The sequence below is a fragment of the Jatropha curcas genome, unplaced genomic scaffold (genome assembly GCF_041381405.1).
Source record: "Jatropha curcas cultivar XTBG-Jc1 unplaced genomic scaffold, XTBG_Jcur_1.0 HiC_scaffold_102_pilon, whole genome shotgun sequence".
Classification (NCBI taxonomy): Eukaryota; Viridiplantae; Streptophyta; class Magnoliopsida; order Malpighiales; family Euphorbiaceae; genus Jatropha; species Jatropha curcas.
Genome location: NW_028322357.1, coordinates 26236 through 37831, shown reverse-complemented (window position 1 = coordinate 37831; position 11596 = coordinate 26236). Strand labels below are relative to the sequence as shown.

The following is an 11596-nucleotide window of genomic DNA, read 5'->3' as shown; positions in this document are numbered from 1 at the left end:
ATAATAAATTGATATCATAATAAAATTAAAAGTTTACTAACTAGAATAGGATTAAATTATCTTTATTACCAATAAAATATCAACAAAATTAAAAGTTTTCTAATACAATAGGACTAAATTATCCTTTATCCTTAATAATATTTTTAATCAATTAGGGTATGCAGGGGCATTTTAGGAACCCAATGTTCCTCTCCCCATTCGTATTTTTATATATATACTAGTCTTTTTTATGACGTGTCTCGCACGTTAAATATGCTATTTGCTCATTTAATTTTTTTTAATCTATATAATATTAAAACATAAGTTTTGTTTAGATTAAAATAAATACAGTTGATTAATTTGTATTAGACTTTGTCATACAATCTATTTGTAATAATACTACTTATGTACTTAGTTTTATTTTATTTATAATGAAGTGGTCAAAATAAAATTCAACCCAATCTCTAAACCTAATCCTTCGGTCTCTAATTTATAAATGCAGATTCCTAAAATCTTAATAAATCCGAAAGGAACCACGTCTGATGCATTTCGAAACGTCGGAGCATTATCGGAAGTTTATTTTCAACAGAAAATTGAAGCGATATTTCAATTGGAAATTGAAGCAGCATTTTAATGCATAAAAAGAACTTCTGATCCCACTCGTTGTGCACGAGATTGCTATTTCATTGCCCCCCGACGATGGCAATTGCACCGTTATGATTATCTATAATCAGGATAATGAACTTGCCATTTGTAGAATTGGAGACTCCTCTTGGACTTGTTTAGGTGATCAATTTGTTATATCTTTTGCCGATATCATATATTCTAAGAAACATCAATTGTTTACGCCATTAATGATGCTCGCTATGTTCAAACATGGGATCTCAAAAACCAATCTTTTCCAATTAGTAAGGTAATCGAATATACTTACAGCCAATGTTCATTAGAGCCCCCGAAAGAAATTTGAAGAGTGAAGTTTTCTCGCTGCCGATACTTGGTTGAATTGCCACAAGGAGATATTCTTATAGTGATTAGATATCAATCCAGTATTCGAGAAGATAGATCCTTGTTTTTTCCTGAATCTTTTAATCTCCTTGATCGCTTTCCTTCGAAGACTGTATGTTTTGATCTTGGAAAGATAGACTTTGAAAAGCAGCCTCTAGAACCCGTGGATTGTTTAGGTGATGCTGTGGTCTTCCTTGGCGCTAACGAGTCATTTTCTGTATCAACTAGAGACTATCATGAATTAATACCAAATTGTATCTACTTCAATAATGATCCGCCCGCTTCCTATAGGTATATTGAAAAGCCTTATGGGGGGTTTTGACATTGTTGTTTTTAGTCTAAAGATCATAGCATCTTGCCTGGTCATCCTTTTGAGCTCCACGAGAGTCTGTCTCCTCCTATTTGGGTCTTTCCCAGACAATAGTTAGTAGTTATCTTTTAACTCTCAACCATATATATATATATATATATATTGATTGAATGATTTGATTTTGTAGCCAATGCCATGAATCTTTTTTACGAAAATTTCCCCAGACAGACAATCACTGCTTTCTCTTTTCTATTAACAGAGCTGCATTCGTCTGATTACAAAACCAGTGTTTAGTTGTGCTGTGTTAACTAATATTACAAAAATCATTAATGTTTTAAACACTATCTATTTCTTTTTTTTTATTAAGGAATAAAATCATTCAGTTTCTTTTTTTAATATTTAATAAAATTAAGGATACGATTAATATTGTTTCAAAAGTCATAAATAAAATAACAATATTATTATCATCTATCCTTAATATTTTTTTTTCGTTTTGTTTGAATAATAATATTATCAAACGCTGCCGTGTGGTTCCCTCCAAAATCAGTTGCCTCTGTTTTTCCACTTTGAAATTGCAAAAAGGTTCTCATGGTCTCGTCTGATGATACTGTCTTCCAAATCCGAATTCCTTCTCCGATTTGTCACCTCTTCTCCTTTAATCCCGTCGGTATTCAGTTTCAAATGGGTATCTACCAAATCATTCAAAAACCTTCATTTTACCCAGCAACAGGAAAAACTACTTCTCCATCTCCACGATCTCGTCAATCCCAGATCAGACCAAAAGGACTCCAACTACGGGCAGGCTTTGGTCTCGGCTCTAAAATCTTGCTCAATCCATTCGGCTATCTGTCAAGGCCAACAAATTCATTGCGTTGTTTTCAAATCCGGCCTTGATTCGAACACTTTCATACACAACAGCTTGATTAACATGTACGCAAAATGTGGGCTTTTAGCTGATGCTAAGTCCATGTTTGATTTATGTCCCAGTTCAGATCCTGTGTCTTATAACATAATGATTGCTGGGTATGTCAAGTCCGGAAACTTAAAAGATGCCCGCAAGTTGTTTGAGGTAATGCCTGCAAAAGGTTGTGTGTCCTATACTACTATAATCATGGGTTTTGCCCAAAATGATTGTTTGAGTAATGCGATTGAGCTTTTTAAGGAGATGAGAAGTGCAGGTGTGGCTCCTAATGAAGTGACTCTGGCAACTGTTATCTCTGCTTGTTCTCATCTAGGAGGGATTTGGGGTTGTAGAATGCTTCATGGACTGACCATCAAGATGACGTTTGATGCGTTTGTTCTTATTTCAACCAATTTGTTGCATATGTATTGTGTTTGTTCAAGTTTAGTTGAGGCAAGATCTTTGTTTGATGAGATGCCTGAGAGGAATATAGTCTCATGGAATGTAATGTTAAATGGGTACGCGAAAGCAGGTTTCATTGATTTGGCTAAAGAGGTGTTTGAGGAGATCCCATCTAAAGATGTGGTTTCATGGAGTACTATAATTGATGGTTATGTTAGAGTAGAAAAGTTAAATGAAGCTTTCATGATGTATCGGTCCGTGGTATCCATTGGGTTGGTACCTAATGATGTTACGATGGTCGATTTGATTTCTGCATGTGGGAGAACAATGACAATAGGCTAGGGTCAGCAATTTCACAGTATTGCTGTAAAGATGAGTTTTGATTCATAGGGCTTTATACAGGCAACACTTATCCATTTTTATGCAGCTTGTGGTAGGATGAATGAGGCTTGTTTGCAATTTGGAATTGGCAGCAAGGACAACGTTGCTTCTTGGAATGCCCTTATTGCAGGATTTATACGAAATCGCACGATTGATCAGGCAAGGCAATTGTTCAATGAGATGCCTGAGAGAGATGTTTTTTCCTGGAGCGCAATGATTTCTGGTTACACACATAATGTTTTGAAATCAGTGAAACGAGACTTATAATTCAGTTATAAGAATCTCATATGATACATGGTTCAGGGATAAACTCTTCTGATACGCACTCCGAGGAATGGTTACAAATACAAGCAGTAATTCACGTTAGCTTAGCGAATTTCTTGTTCTTTGCAATATTTGCTCTAATTATGATTGGCGTGAAAGACGAAAATGATAAGCTTGACTCATGGCATCATGGTGGAAGGATTGCAAAGATGATGATCTGGCTTTTGCTTGTCGACCTCATGTTCTTCATGCCCAATGTTATCATCTCAATTGATGGTCAGTTAAGCTCCCTGGAACATTTATTTAGTACAGTCATTATATTTAGCTGATTTTCCTTAACCAGGGACTATGATGCAGGAAACTCTCAACTAGGATATGCGTTCTGGAAACGTTTCTGCATGTGTTTTCCCGTATAAAATATTGTTCTCCTGTGTAAAATTACTCATTTCCCTGTATTGTTTCCACATTTCTGAGTTTCCATTTCGTGCAACATAGACCCGGGATAGCTGAGGAATGTGTGGTCCTTGAATTGATATAATTGTATGTCTAAAAAGAATATTATTGTTTCTAATGATACAATAGTTTCTATTTAAACGAGGAATTTTATGGTTTTCTTAATACTTCGAATTTCCATTTTCCAATTCGATCCAATCCATTCGTTCGCAAGAATAGTTCTATTGACATGGACCTAAACTTTATGGCCTGTGCAAAGTGCAACTTCTTTGGGAATATATTGGTTTTCCAGGAATCCTCTATCAAATACCTCCCCCCCCCCCCAAGGGTTCTTTCATAGTTTAAATCTGGTTAGCTCTGCATGAAAGCACGGAAAAATGACTATTGCTTTTTCAAAGTTGAGATAATCTTTTGTTCATTTATGTCCCTTTCCTTCAATGATGACACTTCCCTTGGCCTATAGTATTGCCTTTGTTGGTAACATTTTGTAATGAATTGTTGTTTTGACCTTTCCTGATATTTGATGCTGAACGTCATAGTTGACCGATGTATGTGAAACTTGCTAGCAGGAATTGCATCAAAATTTGGAGCAGGCCTATTTTTGTTGTTTCAAGTGATTATATTGGTAGACTTTACGCACTTGTGGAATGATGCATGGGTTGAGAAAGATGAACAGAAATGGTTGCCCTCAAATTTATGTGTCTTCTAAGTATTCTTTCTCATCATTACTGTTTTATTTCTAATCCTTGAAATTGAATTGCTTGTTTTTAGGTATATTGCGTTACCTGTTGTGTCAATCGTGTGCTATCTTGCAGCATTCACATTCTCTGGCATTTTATTTTTGTGGTTCAAGCCGTCTGGCCAGGACTGCGGCCTCAATGTCTTCTTCATTGTCATGACCATGATTCTGGCATTTGTATTTGCTATAATAGCATTACATCCTACGGTGACGATAAATTATTTTTTCTATATTTCATTGATTTTCCACAAAAGTGTTATCTTATGGCTTTAACTATCTGATTTGCATTACATTCTAACATTTATGGAAGTAACATTTGTTTAACTTGCAATATCATTGTGGCTGGAATTTCAATTAGGTTAATGGAAGCCTATTACCTGCTTCAGTGATATCAGTGTGTTGTGCTTATGTTTGCTATACCGGTCTGTCTAGTGAACCACGCGATTATGCATGCAATGGTCTCCACAAAAGTACAAAAGCAGTCTCTACAAGCACGCTTGTGCTTGGGATGCTTACAACATTCTCTCGGTCCTATATTCTGCTGTTCGTGCTGGGCTTCAACGGCATTTCTGTCACCACCGTCTTCACCTAAGTCATCTGGTAATCTTTATAACTGGTGAAAAGAATCCTTGATGCAACCTTTTTTATGCACTATGATGAGAAAATGTATTAAAAAAAAAAAATTCCTCCTTTGATTTGAAGTCAGACTTAGCCCCCAGGCAAGCAACTATGCTGCCTATGAGTTGTCACCATTGATTTTTCCTGCTGCCTCCTGTAGTTTTTGCTCAATACCCCAAAAGTAAACTGTGGAGCTTGCCTACTTCTGCTGATGCCACCATAGAAATGTTAAAGCCATTTGTCTATTGATCACATCGAAATTTGGAGTTGTCTGGTGAATAATTATAGGCTTTTTATTTCTTCAACTGGTCCAAAGATGTCTTCGAATATAGCATCACCAAGTCAATATATGGTTCCTTTATCTGCAAAGCAAATATTCTTTACTATATTTAGAAAATTAAACCTTGCAGTTGAATCCAAATGTTGCTAATCTTCTGTTCCAGATGCAAAGAAACCTCTTCTTGAAGAACAGTTGGAAGAAGGCAAAGATAAGAAGGAAAAAGAGGCACGGCCTGTGAGTTATTCATATACATTCTTTCACCTGATATTTGCCTTGGCCAGCATGTATTCTGCAATGCTTCTTTCAGGCTGGACCAACTCATCAGAAAATTTATTCTAATATTACAAAATTGATGCTTCATAATTGGTTGATTAAAATAAAATTATAAATATTTTAGCACAATCTTGCAGTAAAATTCTTCTATCTCAATACTACAAAAATAATAATAAAATCTAACTTTAAATTTCTTTTTTTTATCGTATACCTAACATTTCTTTGTCTATTACATTAAACAAAGGAAGTAATTCTATCTTCTTCAAGAAAAGCCTCCACTTTTCCACTCTCATCCTCAGCACGTGTTAGTCACCCACCGACGCAGGCACCATGCGCCTCATCCCACCACCACGCTCTTCCTGTCATGAGAAAAATATGAAAAATAGAAAAAGGTCAAAAAAAAAAAAAAAAAAAAAGACACATATGCATAAGGAGCAGTCCCTGTGAAAAAAACCCTCCCTATTTTTCCATCATTTCTGTGTTTAACATGCACCAACTCCTTTACACCATGCCCTCTCCCTCTTCCTCTTCAAAACCCCTCAAGTTATCTTCTTATTCTTCATCAAACCCTAACCCTAATCCAACTTCTTCTTCTTCCTCTTCTTCTTCTTCTGCTCTTCTTTGTAAACACTCTCCATCAGCCACCCTTGACATTCTAATCTTGATTCTCGTCTTCTTCTCAGGGATATCTCTTCTAACTTCTTACTTTTCTTATATCTTTTGCTCCCTATCAATCCTCCTCTCTAACTCTTCCTTTCACCTTGCCATCAATGTCCCTTCCATTTCCTACATTTGCGGCTTCTTGGCTCTATTTCTCTTTTCTGTGCTATTTGTTGAGTTCTGCTGCGGGCCAAGATCTCGCAAGTGCGTCAAGCCCGGATGCAAGGGATTGAAGAGAGCAATGGAGTTTGATTTGCAGTCGCAGGCCGAGGATTGTGTCAAATATACTGGGGCTAAAGAGATCGATAAGTTGCCTTGCAAAGTAGGGAGTGAAGGGAATTTATCATAGAGTTAATTTATAGATATTAGTAGTACTAGTCGTACTCCTATTAGGACTCGGACATGTTGTAATTTATGATACAACTACTAACCATCACGGGTTCTGAGTTTCTCCGTGCCCTATATAACAAACAAGATTAAAACTTTCTCACTGGTCTCTCTACGCACATAGAGTTAAAAAGGTTGCGTTCTTCCAACAAACACATTGTTTTCTTCCAAAACGGCCAAGATGATGCTGCCACTTTTCTCACCGGTCCATATCAGTATGATTCTTCGAAACCTTAAAAAAGATTTAAACTTTTCTTGCCTTTTAAACCCAAAATCACCACCACCACTTGCATACAGAAGCTTTTCAACTTCAGAAATTTCGTTGCCATCACCTTTATTACTGCTTACTCCTGAGAATTCTGTCAAAAGAGACACTGCTGTAAATCAATATTCGGTGACTTTCCTTCTCTTTAATCCGGCGGAGAATAAATTTCTGAAGCCAATGAAACGAAGGCTGCCAAAGGAAATTTCTAAAGCGCGATGTATAGTTTCTTCCCGCAGCTGGTTGGGTTTTGACAATCATAGGTATCCTGAATTTTTTTTAGCCAACATTCTCTCTTCCAACGTTGTTCCTGAAATCGTACCACTCCCATCTGTCCGAAAGGAACCACGTCTGATGCGTTTCGAAACGTTGGAGCATTACCAGAGGTTTATTTTCAACAGAAAATGGAACCAAAATTTCAATAGAAAATTGAAGCAGCATTTTAATACAGATAAAGAACTTGAGATCCCACTGGTTGTTCATAAGATGGCTATTTCATCGCCTTCTAAGGATGGCAAATGCACCATTATGATTATCTGTAATCATAATAACGAACTTGCCTTTTGTAGAATTGGAGACTCCTCTTGGACTTGTTTAGGTAATCAATTTGTTATATCTTCTGACGATATTATATATTCTAAGAAACATCAATTGTTTTACGCCATTAATGGTGTTGGCTATGTTCAAGCATGGGATCTCAAAAACCCATCTTTTCCAATAAGTAAGGAAATCAAATATACTTACAGCCAAGGTTCATTAGAGCCCCCGAAAGAAATTTCAAGAGTGAAGTTTTCTCGCTGCCGATACTTGGTTGAATTGCCACAAGGAGATATTCTTACAGTGATTAGATATCAATCTAGTATTCGAGAAGATGGGTCCTTGTTTTCTCCCGAATCTTTTGATCTCCGCGATCGCTTTCCTTCGAAGACTGTATGGTTTGATCTTGGAAAGATAGATTTTGAAAAGCAAACTCTAGAACCCGTGGATTGTTTAGGTGATGCTGTCGTCTTTCTTGGCGCCAATGAGTCATTTTCTGTATCAGCTGAAGACTATCCTGGATTGAGGCCAAATTGTATCTACTTCAGTAATGATCCGCCCGCTTACTATAGGTATATTGGAAAGCCTTATGGGGGTTGTGACACTGGGGTTTTTAGTCTAGAAGATCATAGCATCTCACCTGGTTATCCTTTTGAGCTGGGCAAGAGTCAGCCTCCTCCTATTTGGATCTTTCCTAGACCATAGTTAGTAGATATCTTTTAAAACACTATTTATTTCTTTTTTTTTATTAAGTAATAAAATAATTCAGTTTCTCTTTTTTTTTAATAATCTTGGCAAAATCAGTTGATTTATTTATTCTGGAATAATCGTTCTAATTGTTTTTCTGTTTGGTAATTTTATCAATTGCTATTAAAAGCATGCATCTATGGTTTATGCGGATGTGAATTTTAATTTTGAGTTAGTAGTTTACTTGCTTTTTGCAATGAAGCTTAAAATGGAAAATAACTGAATATTTTTGTGCTTGCCAAAGAATTCTGAAACGTTCATGCCTGTACTAGTATTGATGTTCCTGTAGAGCATTTTTATTATCATCCGAATATCCAGGCTTGAGAAAATGGCGTTTGCTTGGTGAAACATTTTATATTTGTTTTATGTCCAACTGTGCTGGCAAAGATGTACAAGTCGCAATTAAACCAGTAAAATATCGCTTTCTTTATATTTTGATTCTGTTGGGCTGATTATGCAATTCACTATGCATTATTATTATTTTTGTTTCCCATTGTAAGATCCCCCACGATGTAAGATGTGCCACTTTATCATATGTTATGCCAAACGCCACATTAGTTGCTTTAACGCACCTATATCTGGTGTTTTTAAGTGTTCAAGCTCTGATGTAATCTAGGGCCTAATCATAGTCAAAATCATATTTATTATCCTGGGACCATGATAAGAAAATTTGAATGTGTGGTGTAGGTTGCATTAGCAATGATATGTTTTGGTTGCAAATGGGTGGAGATTCTATTGAATGCGATTATTTATTAATCACTTTCAAGTTCTTCTGAATATTGATAACTCAAGAATGGTCTGTTTGAATTTGGAGCTTGTTTATTACTTATATAAGGAACTTATGTCGCTGTGTTTAGCTGGGTTTTTTTTTTTTTTTTTTTTTTTTTATATATATATTTTTTTTATTGACATCTGATGTAGGTATAGACAAATAAACAAGATGGATTTTAAATTTTTGTTGAACAGAAGCGAATTTAGAGTTAAACATTTAGGATAAATTTGGTATAATGAAATAAGCTAATCGGGTTGAATTGCAGGTTCGCACCTGGTACTGTTGAATTTACAATCATGTGTAACTCACTCATATGGTCTGTCTCAAAAATATGTTTATGGTAAAAGTATCACTACTTAGAGGCTCAGTCTGATCATGGATATGTAGAGTGACAGAAAACCTAATATTCTAGTAATCAAATAAAAGTTGGTGTTTTAAGGATATGGTTGTGCTATGCAGCATCCTGATTAAGACTTTCCTTTAGTTTCTTGTAAAATGATATTTGGAGTCCTTTATTGCTTATAGTTAATTGGAGGTTTCAGGGATGTGCTGTGCTCTAGAGACTCCTAATAAGTTTGCCTGATGAAGTTTCTGCTTTCTAGTAAACTTGTGTTTGAACCAGCAGACTGTAAAGAGAGAGCAGGCTATGCCTGATTTTGCTACTTCTTTAAATGTGTCTGCTGAAAAATGTATTTTAGCCATGGCTTTTCTCATTTTAATGTCTTCCTAACCATAAGAAATCTTTTGTGTGTTTTGAACTTTTCTGTAATGAGATATATCATCGGTTATGTTCAGCAATGCAGAAGACAATTATTGCGTAAATAACATAACATGTAAAGTTTTGTTCTGAACAGAAATTCTAGTTGAAGCAGTAGCAGGATACCAACTAAAAGCTATTCAGCTCAGAAGGCACATGGAATATGCTTGCCCTATTAAAAATAAATCCAGTTTTGCTTTTTCTTAGTTTCTTGTGGCTCTCACTGTGTTTGTGTGAACATGCATGTCACTTGAATATGTGAGGATGTGGGAAGACTTGTAGCAGAATGGATGTTTTAACTGTATTTTCGTGTTCAAATAATTTAAACACTGAACAAATATATACATATGCATGCATTCATGGATTTGTGTGAATCATGCAGGTTGTGATTTGGTCGTTGTATGGGTGTCATGTTTGTTTCTAGGCTTCATCAACTTGTAATTTGTACATTTATTCTTCTTCTTCAAATCGGAGAATTTGATAGCTAAAAAACGTAATGTTCACACAAACACTCAAAAAAGAAAGAAAAAAAAAAACTACATTGAAAAATGTAATGGTCCTTAAGAACAGCACTATGATGCCAGATTCAGGACAAACTTGTCTACTAAAAAGGTATATTGCACCTTGCACTTGAAACGGAGTAAATCTTATGCTCGACGGTCAACGAGTGAAATGGAGGAATTCGGCAAGTCCTGATTGTGGAAGTGCTTAGGTTTAAGATTACAGTCCTTATCATTTGTTATGCCCCCTGTTAGTTTAAGTAAATCATATTTTTCTTTATGGTGTCATTAAACAACAACCCATCCACCTTGATTCCCTTTCATCTTTCTAACAGCGTTGCATGTTCAAAGCATTTTCCAAGTCTATTTCATGTTCAAAAATTTTGGGGACTGTCTATTTAATTACATTTATTGGATGTTCACACTATTTTAAGAGTACCAACATTGGTGAGTGTATGATGTGTCCAAACATGTGTTCTGTTGTTATGATCATAACTCGAGTCTTATGACACTTGTAGGGCTTTGGCCAATGTGGCTGCTAATGGAGGAGGAGATCATCGCTAATTGTGATGGTTTCATTGTCAGGGCCCCTTTATATGTTTCTCCTCTTTAGTATGTGTTCGCCTTCCAGATTTTGACTGTTCATTTTCTCTAGAAGATTGCACTCTTGGTCAGAACACAATTTCTAATCCTATGATCTGGCGGTGGCTCATCTTCAAGATTCCTGTATCTGCTTTTCTTGGGAGATTATCTTCATTTCTGAAAAGATATACAAACTCAATAGTGATAATATTTCATTTCTGGAAGAATATACAAGTTCAATGGAATAAACACATTCATACATATTTGAATATATGATGCATGCCAAATAGATATTTTTCATTTTAATATTTGAGTTTATTTTACCCTGCTCTTGGTATATTGGTATTGGTCTCTTGGATGCCTGGGACTAGTCTTTTGCCATGGAAGTACATTATGCATTTGCTCAGCCAGTCAGTCAGCCTTTCATTCACTTCCTATTAGCTTTTGTCGAAGTAAAATTAGTAAATAGAATTGTTGTATTGTAGTTCGCTTTCTTTCATTGCACAAATCATAAGATACTTGTACTGTGAATTTAGCAGATGAGTCCTTTGATTCCCAAATCATTCTGTTGGCTTAAAGATGACTCAAGACATCATCATTTACAAAATCAATCAAAAATAGCCTGTTTTTTTTATTTAGATGATTAGTCACTCTTAGAGTATAGCTAAAATTTATATTAATCTTTGCTGACAGAATTGAGTTTTAGACTCTACTCTTTATCTAATTAATTTAATTTTTCTACTGCTTCCACTTCTCACTTCCCACTTAAAAATTATATTTATTTTTT

The 11596-nt window shown here is 35.6% G+C and overlaps 3 pseudogenes across 1 annotated transcript; all 3 read left to right on the top strand.

Annotated features, from left to right (window-relative positions):
* The first annotated feature begins 1798 nt into the window (after nt 1-1798).
* LOC149492139 (pentatricopeptide repeat-containing protein At5g19020, mitochondrial pseudogene) lies at nt 1799-3248 on the top strand (annotated as a pseudogene).
* A 17-nt stretch (nt 3249-3265) lies between these two features.
* LOC149492137 (uncharacterized) lies at nt 3266-11115 on the top strand (annotated as a pseudogene). The gene is made up of 6 exons (XR_016319123.1): nt 3266-3518; nt 4265-4376; nt 4467-4641; nt 4793-5034; nt 5496-5566; nt 10746-11115. The product of XR_016319123.1 is annotated as an uncharacterized LOC149492137 (transcript).
* On the top strand, nt 5594-11115 carry LOC149492138 (uncharacterized protein At5g19025 pseudogene; annotated as a pseudogene).
* Nucleotides 11116-11596: the final 481 nt, after the last annotated feature.